The 11,207-nt window shown below is 36.1% G+C and overlaps 1 non-coding gene across 1 annotated transcript; it reads right to left on the bottom strand.

Moving 5' to 3' along the window:
* Positions 1–8,076: 8,076 nt before the first annotated feature.
* On the bottom strand, positions 8,077–8,179 carry LOC126028401 (U6 spliceosomal RNA). The gene has a single exon (XR_007502428.1). It is a non-coding gene; the product is annotated as a U6 spliceosomal RNA (small nuclear RNA).
* Between the last annotated feature and the right edge of the window lie 3,028 nt (positions 8,180–11,207).

Raw genomic sequence — 11,207 nt, 5'->3', positions numbered from 1 at the left:
ACATCTGCCCTTGTGATTACTTATTAGAACAATTCTAACATCTCCTGGAAGTCCCCCAGAACTTTCTGTCAGTGGGAAAGGAAGATGCCATTTATCCTCTCTTTCCAAAAATAGCTATTGAACATCTGAAAGATGCCAGGCATTGTTTTAAGTGTCAAGGACACAACTGACATGTAAAACCCAATACCTTCAAGTTGCTCAGAAACTTGCAATGCAGGGTACTAAAACATGGCTTAAGTCTGAAAACTAATCACATTCTCCATCCACAAGACTCTGTGTTTCATTCTATTTTAACAGCACATTTTCCATTTCACATTTCACTGAGAGATCTACTGGAAAGTGAGCAAAGTGAGCACCATTAGTTTGTTTTTCACAGAATCAAAAAAAACCATGCTCCTCTCTCAATATTAGGTTGGCACTTAGGGTCTTTGGTGGTTCTGCATTTTTCATTACATAGTTCAGCCTAAAACTTCAGAAAGGTGAGATAGAGAGATAGTACACTGAATACAGTGCATGCCTTGGTTCTTCAAGCCAAGCCTACCAAGATTAATCCCTGAGTACAGAGCCAGGAGTAAGCCCTGAATATATCTGGATGTGTCACACACACACACACACACACACACACACACACACACACACACACACACACATGAAAATAAAATAAAAACAAAAAACATAGAGAGGTCAATTTAAAAAATAAGACACAATAAAGGTCTTTGAAGGAATAGACGACAACAATAAAGGACTTTGAATTTTTTTTGTGCCATGCAGTGTCCCAAGTTGCAAATCTCAAGTTATGTTTCCCAGACCTGTTTTTAAACATTTGCCACAAACAAGCATAACTAAAAACAATGTGTACTTTTGTATATATTTTCATGTTTTCTATAAATGATGCCATATTGTACATCTCCTGTGGCTTATTTAAAGGAAAGAATCTTATTATGAAAATTGTGTTTTATTACAAAATGCAAAAAACATACTATACAAGCAGAATAGCTTAACAAATCCCCATGCAACTATCACCTAGATTCAAAGATAAACTTTAGTCATTCCTGATTCATCTATATAGATGCATATATCTATATATCATCTTTCACTCAAAAATTTTTATAAAAAATACAAGTCTATTTTAAGTACATTTACATATACTTATATTTATTTAGGTGCATATTTACATTTTTATTTAAAGCATTGTGGTTTATAAAGTTATTCATAGTTGTTTTAGACATGCATTGTTTCAGTTACCAATCCTACCACCAGTATTAACTTCCTGCCACCGATTTTCCCAGAGTTCTCAAAGTTCATTTCATACCTCTTCCCTCTCCTGCACATACAGATTGCCATCATAGCAGACACCTTTTAAAATTTGGTTGTTAAAGTTTGGTTCTTATTTCAGTTTCGCTAAATTCATGGTTGGATATTTGGTTCTGTCCTTCCTTAACACCCTCAAAGTACCTGAATCCCCTTGACCCACCCCCCATTATTTCACATCTGTCTTTTTATCCTCCATTCTATCTCTTCTCACTATCATCTGGAGCCAAAGAGTATCCTAGACAACCCCCATTTAGACCACTGCATTCCCTCATGTACAATTATTAATTATACAATTTTTAACAATAGAGCGTATGTCCCTATTTCTTTTCTTTTTGTTTGTATTTGTTTGTTTTTTGTTGTTGTTTGTTGTTTTCTTTTGGGGCCAAAACTGGCCCAAACTCGCTCAAAAACTAGAGCTTTCTCCTGACTCTGTACTCATATGAGAAGTGCTCCGGGAACCATATGGGAAGGGGTGGGGAGAACGAACATGGGCTGGACATTTGCAAGGTAGCTATCCTACTCACTGTCCTCCAGTCCTTCATTCAGTCCCTACTTCTATCAATATATAGGAACTCTGATTTTTACACACAAAAAATAATTCTCATTTCCCGCAAAGTCCTTTTCTCCTCCACCACCCCTAGACTTTAGAAATTCATTATCTTTTCACTATAGATTAAATTTGCCTGCTCTAAAACTTCACATAAATAGACCTATAGAGTAAATGATCATTTGGAGGTAAGAGACTTCAGCATACCATCTCTGAGATTGGTCAGTGTTGTTCCAGGTATCAATAGATGACTTTGTTCTACTACTGCATAGATTTCCTTCTCTGAATAGAGCACTCTTTTCTGTTCTTTCCTTTGTGAGTATTTGGACTGCTTCCAGTTCTTTATCAATGTGAATACAGTTACTATGAACATTTTTAGTCATTGCTTTTTGTGGGTTTTGTTTGACTTTCTCTTGGATAAAAAAGTAAAATTGCTGGGTCAGAGAGTAAATGTATTTTAACTTTGTAAAAAATTAAAAGACCATTTCCAGAGTGACTGTGACCTCTCCAGTAACATCTAAGTGCTCCTGTAGGTTGACCAAACTCACCAACCCTGCAGTGAAGGGATATTTCATTGTTCACAATTTGTCTATTTGTACTTATTTGTGACTTATTTTATCTTTTAGCTTAAAAAGTTCATAGAAAACAGTATTTTTGGCAGAAATATTTTGGAAATATTTTCTCCGAGTTTTATCTTCATTTTTCATAATGTCACTTATTATAACTTTTAGCTTAAAAAGTTCATAGAAAAAGATTTTTGGCAGAGATACATTTTGGTAATATTTTCTCCAAGTTTTATCTTCATTTTTCATAATTATATATTTTGTTGACCAAGATTTTTATAAAGTTTATCTTATAGCTACTTATCTTTCCATGTCAATGTTCTCTACATTTTTTTTTGAGTTTTTATTCTGGAATTTTTCTCAAAGTTTAATTGTATTAGGGTATACAATTCTAGCTAATATTAACTTTTGTGGGATTTGAGGTAGGGATAATTAAGTTATTTTTTTTTTTGTTAACCATACACATATTGTGTTGTTTCAGTACCTTTGAATAAAATTGTTGCTCTTATGAAAAAAATTAATGTACCAGATATATGTGTATCTACATACATCATATTCTGTCCTTTTGATCTATATGTCTGTATTTATGCCATTATCAAACTGTTGATTTCTGTATTCCTATTTAGCCTTATGAATGATAGTATAAGTTCTTTAGTTTTGCTCTTTTGCAAGATTATTTTGGTGATTATTTAATTAAATCACTGTAAGATATATAATTAAAAAGTTAATAGTTGATTTTTAGTATTCATTGTTTCAATATCTATTTCTTCTTCAGTGTTCATTTCCTGCCAACAATTTCCCCAGTTTCCCTCCAGTTTGCCACCCACAGCCTGTCTCTACGACAGACTTTTCTTCTCTCTCTTATTCTCTCCCTCCCTCCCTCCCTCCCTCTCTCCCTCCCTCCCTCCCTCCCTCCCTCCCTCCCTCCCTCCCTCCCTCCCTCCCTCCCTCCCTCCCTTCCTTCCTTCCTTCCTTCCTTCCTTCCTTCCTTTCTTTCTCCCTCTGTCCTTTCCTCTCTGCCTCCCTCTTTCCCTCTCTCTCCCTCTTTTCCTCCCTCTATCTCTCCCTCTTCTACTTTCCCTCTCCCTCCCTCTTCCTCTCTCCCTCATCCATCTATTCCTCTCTTCCTCTTCTTTTTTCCTTTTAGGCACCTTGATTTGCAGTAGTGTTTTATATATATATATATATAATTTCACTTTATATCCTTTAAATATACTTTAGTAATTTGTATTACCATTTGTAAGAGTATTTTAGAATTAGCTTATCTATGTTCATTTTTAAGTCTTTTGGCAGGACCAGAGAGATAGAACAGCAGGTAAGGCACTTACCTTGCTTGTGGATGACCTAGGTTTGATCTCTGGTACCACATACAGTTCCCCCCAAAACTTCCAGGAGTAATCTTGGATCACAGAGCCAGGAATAAACCCTGAGCACTGCCAAGAGTAGTTTGGAAAACAAGATAATAAAAAAAATTAAAGTCTCTTGGATTTTTATTTTATTTTTGTCCAACTATGGGTCATCGTAAGAATTTTCAGCATACCAATAACATTTCATTTTTCACCTCATATATAGAGAATACCATATTTTTCGTACCATAAGACACACTTTCCCCCAAAAAAGTGCATCTTATAAAGCAAATGCCGCCTGGAGCTGAAGCCTGAGTGCAGGGAAGGAGAGCATCTAAAAACTACGTGCGTCTAATGGTCAGGTGTGTCTTGTAGAGCAAAAAGTATGGTGATTCCCCATTTATTTAGGTCTTAATTTTGCTCAACAATGTTTTACAGTTTCGAATATAAAGTACTAGCATATCTTTTGTTAAATGCACCACTAAGCATAATTTCTTAATATTGTAAACATAACTTTTTCTTTTTTCTAATATTTTTTAAACACCTTGGTTACAAACATGATTGTGGTTGGGTTTCAGTCATATAAGATGACACTCCCCCAGTGTAACATTCCCATCACCAATGATCCAAATATCCCTCCTCCCCTCCCTACCCCGACCTGTACTCTAGACAGGCTTTCTATTTCCCTCATATATTCTCATTGTTAGGATAGTTCGCAATGTAGTTCTTTCTCTAACTAAACTCATCACTCTTTGTGGTGAGGTTCATGAGGTCGGCTGTAACGTCCAGCCCTCCTTTCTTTTGTCTCTGACAATTGTTGGGAAATGTCTTTCATTTTTCTTAAAACCCATAGATGAGTGAGACCATGAATATAATTTTTTCTTTCTCACTTGTTTTCTGCCAATATGTAAAAATATGATTGATTTCTGCTTATGCACCATGTAATCCTGAAATACTGATAAATCAATCCACTGTAATATTCCATAAACTTTCTTGGTTGATTCATAGAGATTTTTAAATAGAATATCATATTGTCTGTGAATTTGAATTAAGTAATTAATTATATTTTTATGAATATAAATAAAAAGATTTTAACTCTCCCTTTTGAAGCTTTACATTTATAATTTGTATTGCATTATTTAACAGACTAGAATCTTCATACAATATTGAAGAGAAAATTCAACATTTTTGCCCTTTTATAATCTTCAGGGGAAAGCACTAATGCCTTACCATTAAGTATTCACCAAAGGAACTTCGTAGACATTCTTGATCAGAATAATACCTATTTTGTGAAAGGATATCCAGTTTAATTGAGAATCTTTGCCATTAATAAGTACTGAATATTGTCAAATTCCTTTTCAATCCCTCTTATTATGATTATATGGTTTTTCTAATTTAATCCACTAATTTGCATACTACATTGATTAATTTTTATGTTGAACTAAACTTTATTTCTGGTATACACTTTGGTCATGTCATTGCATACCTTTTTTCTATTTCTGAGAATTAATTAATATCTTATCAAGTTTTTTTTCTGGGGTCTATACCTGGTAGTGCTCAGGACATGCTCCTAAATCTATTCTGAGTGTTCATTCCTTAAGGTGCTCAGGAGATCATATTCGGTAGCAAGGATTGAACTTGCAAACCAAGAGCCTCTTACTGTCTCTTCAATCCATTAACTAAATATGTTTTAATCTATGCTAGCAAGAATTTTTTGTAATATCTGTCACAAACTGTTTTCAAGGTTAAACTCATAAATGGAATGAGGCATGTTTCTTCTCTTTCTGGAAGAGTTGTGAAAGGTGATAATATTTACTCTTTAAATGTTTGACAGAATTCACCTATGAAGTCATTGGAAGCTAGAGTTTATTTGCTGGAAGGTCCTGATTTAAAATTTCAATTTATTTCATAGATAGAAGAGAGCTACTCAAAATGCTATTACTGTCTTGTGTCATCTCTGGTTTCTTGGTCATTTGTCAGTTGTGTTTTTCAAGGAAATGTTCATTTCATTTCATCCAAAGTGCAGGTTTTATTACCATGCTTTGCATAACATTTACTTTTATCCTTTTTTATGTTTTTACTTTATATACCATAATTTATAAACTGTTTATAATATAGTGTATTCAGAATCCAGAGCCTTTAAATATAAAAGTCTGATACCAACTATAACTAAAGTGTGAAAAAGTTTCACCAGGACCTTGAGAATGACTGGAGTTGGATAGACTGGTATGCCTGGAACCCAGAGTCTATCTTATGCCAATAAACTTCTGGGGTGAGGTCTTTTTGAATCAGGTCAAAGTTTGTTTTTCATTTTCTCCATTTTTCTGGACCTATGCAAACATTGGCGATTGCCACTATCACACCTTTACTATATTTTTTTACTCTTATCCTTTAAGGAAAAAAAATACAACTTACTGAACTTAAAAACAAATTACTGTAGTAGAATACCTGTCTCAAATACAGGCAGGGGATGGGAAGGGGGGAGGGGGTAATGCTGCACTGGTGAAGGGGGGTGTTCTGGTTATGACTGTAACCCAAATATGATCATGTTACTTAAATAAAAAATATATTTAATAAAAAAATAATATAGTGTATTCAATGTTCCAAAACAAGTCCCACCACCTGTGCCCTTTTCTCTGTCAATGTCCCCAGTTTCCTACCTCCCCTCCTAGCCTGCTTTCTTAGAAGGTACAAAATAATTTATTCTTCATTGCTTGTTACAATATATATCTCATAATGCTGTTACTAAAGTCATTGACTACAGATTTATTGAGCTGTTAGTTACGAGTTGAGTCTTCTGTGTAACTGGCTTTATATTCATTGAGCAAGTGGGCTTCTATATAATTTTCCCCATCTAATTTTAGGTGCTTCTATTGGGTTCTGAAGTCTAGAGGTTGTGTGGCAAATATGTGGTCATACACTTCAGGAGCATTTGGTGTTGGGACAATCAGCTTTTCGCATCTCTCCGTATCTCCAAATTAGTCATGAAATTGGGCCAATTCTCTGGCAGTGGTGAGAGCCAAATAGGAATGGTTGGAGAACTGGACCTTTGGAATGACAGGAACTTAGTCTGCCTCTATCCTTCTAAGGCTCCAGATTATCTGAGTCCAACAGCTGCTGGACATTCTCATCTGCAGCATTTATCTCCTCAGGGTCCTACTTTTATCCTTTTAAAGTCATTCTTAATCCCTGCTTTATTTGTATTTTTCTCAAATTTTATTAAGAGTGTATAAAATATTTTAGTCACTAAAAACAAATTTTGATATCAACTTTTCTTCTACTTGTAATTTTCTTTGATTTGTTTTTGTTTTTGTTTTTTTTTTTTTTTTTTTTTGGTTTTTGGGCCACACCTGGTAACGCTCAGGGGCTACTCCTGGCTATGCGCTCAGAAGTTGCTCCTGGCTTGGGGGACCATATGGGACGCCGGGGGATCGAACCGCGGTTCTTCCAAGGCTGGCGCAGGCAAAGCAGGCACCTTACCTCTAGCGCCACCGCCCGGCCCCTTCTTTGATTTCTTTATGATTTCTTTCCATCTAAGATTTTTAACTTTATACCTTTTTATAATATAAACATAAAAACTACCTTTCCCCACACATATACCCATATTGATTTTACTACTTTTCACATATTTTCTTGGATATAATTACTAAATTAATAATTACTAAAATGAAAAATGACAAAAAACTACAAAAGTAGAACTAACAAAATAAATACCCTTCATACAGACTCATTTTTGCTAATATTGTGCTTTCTCTTTCCATCTCTCTCCTCCAGTCATTACATGTTTCCATCTACTTGTCAAATTACTTCAGCCTTAGATAATTTGCAATATTCCACAGCCTTTTATTTTATGACAATGATATAATTTTCAGTAGAAAAACAGCCATTTTGTGTTTTCTGATATTTACTTGTAATTGGATGGGACACATACACTATTTTATATTATTACATGGGGAGACACACAGTGTCCATCTGTTTTTTGTAGGTGTTGTTAATTTTGATCATTTAACCAAGGTATTTCCAATTTTAGGAGGATATACTTAGGAGATTAAATTCTTTATAACTAATATTCAAGATATAGGCAACACTTCAAAATTAGGTAAAGCTGGGACCGGAGAGATAGCACAGCAGTAAGGCATTTGCCTTAGATGCAGAAGGACAGTGGTTCAAATCCCGGCATCCCATATGGTTCCCCAAGCCTGCCAGGAGGGATTTCTGAGCATAGAGCCAGGAGTAACTGAGCCTGAGCACTGCCGGGTGTGATCTCCCCCTCAAAAAAAAATTATGTAAAGCTATTATTCTCATCAAAACATGTCTCCCCCACCAAGTTTTATGTGTCAGCCATGCGCAGGGGCCATGCTAATATTCTCTGTATCATTTCAATTTTAATATATGTGCTGCCAAAGCAAATACTCCCCAAGTTTTGATACCCATTACTGGATCATATTTGAGTCCTCTTTATTATGATGGTTTAAAAACTATAATTTTCAAAATTCAGAATTCTCTATACACTGCTAGCTCCATTCAGCATTCTAATATAAGCACCTCTTATGCATGTATGATGGTATGAAAATATGATAGTGTTTAATCTATGTCTATAATCTAAGTATTGATCTAGCATGTATTATAAATAAAGCTTCATGAGGTGTAGCCCTCATTCCAGTCCTTATTAATTTGGTGCTTTGATTATTTCACTGCATTTGGTCAATGAGATCTCTTTAAAGATGGCTGCAGGCCAGAGCAATAATACAATAGGTGAGCCATTTGCCTTGCAAGCCATTGGCCCAGGTTTAATCCACAGGACTATATATGGTTCTCTGAGCCCCCTAAGGAATTATCTCTGAATAATGAGCCAGAAGTAAGCCCTAAACATCAGCAGGTATGGCTCCATAATAGAAACAAAACACAAAAATTAAGTTGGGTCCAGTTCCTTAATTTTCACTGTTATCATATGCATTGTTGGAATATACAAAATTCTACTTTTATATTGTTATTGATTGACAACCAATTTTAATATATGCAATGTCAAACTATACTGTGCATATCTACTATGTACATATGTTCCAAGACATATGTACATAAGTTCCAAGAGAGTGCTCTTAGGGAAAAATCATTCAGCTTTGTCACTTACATGACTAAAATATAAGTAATTTTGTCAATGTACATTTTTATCAGTATTGTATTGTATGAGAGTTCATACAAATTACATGCTTCCCAATACCAGTAATGTTACAGAGATGTCACACACACACACACACACACACACACACACACACACACACACACACTCCATATTTGCCATCTGGCAGGTTTTAATAGATTTTCACTATTGTGTGAATCTGCATCTTCTCAAATGCTACTAAGCCAGCCTCTTTGGGATTTTGTTGTTATTGTTTTGGGTTTGGGGCCATACATGGCAATGCTCAGGTATTACTTCTGGCAGTGCTTGGGGGACCAAATGGAATGGGATTGAAACCAGGTCAGCTGCATGCAAGGCAAGTACCCCACTTGCAGTACTATCATTCCAGCCCCTATTTGGAAATTTTTAAGATGGGACGTGAAAACTCTAGTGTATTCAGTGATATATCTAGATCATTGAGCTGTCAAGGATCAGACATAAATATAAGTATTCTAAAATTGAAAAGCACTTTATACCAATAAATCCTTTCTTCTATCTTGAAGCGTATATATAGATTTGTGACTAAATGGATCTGTCCATTTCTGTGCAGATAATGGTTGGGACAGTAGGTTTTTAATTGACGTTTTGGCTTGAGGTCTTCAGGGCCAGGGCTAGACAAACATAACATCCGAAACCAATCAATGGCTTCCCTGCTCCCTCCTTTATCCCGGGTGAAATCAAATTACAACAAATAAAAATCAGGCACAGTCCTGAAGAGCTGTCCTAAGAAGATACAGAAAGTCCTATCTTTCTGTGCAGATTTGTAGACTGAACAAATGAACAAATAGGTATCAAGTCAGCTTCAGCAACCACTTCTCTCTTGCTGTCTGCATCCTGTCTGAGACACTGTCGAGGCCACTAACTCAAAGAAATCCAGAAAGAGCTGCATCCTTTGACTGCCCTCGGAATCAAGAGCTCCTCCCAATGTGTCACTCAGCAGCTCCAAAAACCCAGACCTTGCCCTTCTTTCCCCCTACTTCCACCCCTGCGTGCAGACCAACCTCACTGTAACCTCTGTCTCCTGACTGCTCATTAGCCCCAGATTAGCACCCTGTCACAGTAGACAGGCCAGAGAATAGCTGCCAGGGACTGTGACTGCAGAGAGCAGCCTAGGGAAGGGGGCTTAGCTGCCAGAGTACCAGGCACATGTCAAATCTAATTTGGCAGAGGATCTCGTTAAGCCTCCTTATCTGATGACAGGCTCTTCCTTATAAACAAAAATCATCAGTTAAGATTTTGCAAGGTCTCCCCGATACCAATAGTCAGGTCACAGACTGTTTTCTGTCAAGAATATATTCTTTATCATCATGTAGCTCATCCATCCCTCAGATCAAGGGGATTGGATGAGTCATATAGGGCTTACACACCAGCCTTGCTGGCCACTGATCAGTCTCTGCCCCTCAGAGATTTGTGACTCATTTTCTGTGACCATATAATGCAACTTCTTCCCATGTAAAGAGCATAGAGCCTATTTGTTCCTATCTGGCTCTCCTTCCGAGATCATGAGAGCCCAAAACAATAAAAATCAATTGCTTGTGAATTTGTGATAAAATAGTACTTTCATATATTGTTGATGGTACAAGTTGTTCTAACTGTATGAGAACAATTTTTGCCACATCTATCAAAATTTTCAGAAGCATGTGTGAGCTGGCACACTCTATTTGGAAGGCTTTCTGAGTAACAGGGCTAACATTATTTATCTGTAACTTATCTATCATGAGATAGGCATGTTTACTATCCTTCCTTTTTTTTAAAATTTTTTTATTTTAATTATGACAACAAAGATGCAAAGAAAGAGGACAGGGTAAAGTTACAGTGGAAGCCCAATCACCCATAAGCAGAATTCTCGGTAGACCCATCGATGATATCCCAGCCTTGATCTTTCAACCAAATAAAATTAAGAAAAACAAAACTGAACCCATGTACAATACAATTAATTTGTCCCTCAAATCCCCAGTTGTATTACATACTATTTCTTAGCAGCACACAATATAATCCAAAGAGATTAGACTTATGTAACTCCTTAAACATTGAGGGCAAAGTACATTTATCTAGTTCCATGCACATGCTTACTAGTTTAAGTTAACCTCAAAAGTTTTAGTGGGTTGTTTTTCTTAAGGATTGGAGTCAAGGGGAAATAGTAAAAAATGGTGTTAGAGTGGCATTTGTTTGCATAGGCCCACCAAAATATAAGGGACATGGAAAGAAAAATTATGGTCTAAATACAAGGAGACCCTACCCCTGAAGTTTCCTGGCAC

The sequence above is a fragment of the Suncus etruscus genome, chromosome 1 (genome assembly GCF_024139225.1).
Source record: "Suncus etruscus isolate mSunEtr1 chromosome 1, mSunEtr1.pri.cur, whole genome shotgun sequence".
NCBI classification, from domain to species: domain Eukaryota; kingdom Metazoa; phylum Chordata; class Mammalia; order Eulipotyphla; family Soricidae; genus Suncus; species Suncus etruscus.
The sequence above is the reverse complement of the archived record's forward strand: the minus strand, read 5'-3'. Positions and strand labels throughout refer to the sequence as shown.